This window comes from Neopelma chrysocephalum, unplaced genomic scaffold, assembly GCF_003984885.1.
Source record: "Neopelma chrysocephalum unplaced genomic scaffold, ASM398488v2 Primary Assembly neopelma1_325, whole genome shotgun sequence".
NCBI classification, from domain to species: Eukaryota; Metazoa; Chordata; class Aves; order Passeriformes; family Pipridae; genus Neopelma; species Neopelma chrysocephalum.
The window spans coordinates 28,551-28,893 of NW_020897988.1; the positions used below are offsets into that span (position 1 = coordinate 28,551).

The window sequence follows — 343 nt, forward strand, 5'->3', positions numbered from 1 at the left end:
GGGATGGTGAGGGGACACGGGATGTGGCGAGGGGACACGAGGGGCTGTGAGGACATGGGGGGCTGTGGGGGACACAGGGTGTGGTGAGGGGACACGGGATGAGGAGGGGACATGGGATGTGATGAGGGGACACAGGGGATGGTGAGGGGACCCAGAATGTAATGAGGGGACCCAGGATGCAGTGAGGGGACCCAGGATGCAGTGAGGACACACAGGGTGCAGTGAGGGGATACAGGGGATGGTGAGGGGACCCAGGGTATGGGGGACACAAGGGATGGATGATGAGGGGACACAAGGGATGGTGAGGGGACCCAGGATGCAGTGAAGGGACATGGGATGTGGT

At 62.4% G+C, this 343-nt stretch overlaps 1 protein-coding gene across 1 annotated transcript in view; it reads right to left on the reverse strand.

Moving 5' to 3' along the window:
• The window catches only part of KIRREL1 (kirre like nephrin family adhesion molecule 1), a 23,638-nt gene that overhangs the window by 6,536 nt on the left and 16,759 nt on the right, over nt 1-343 (reverse strand). The window lies entirely within an intron of this gene.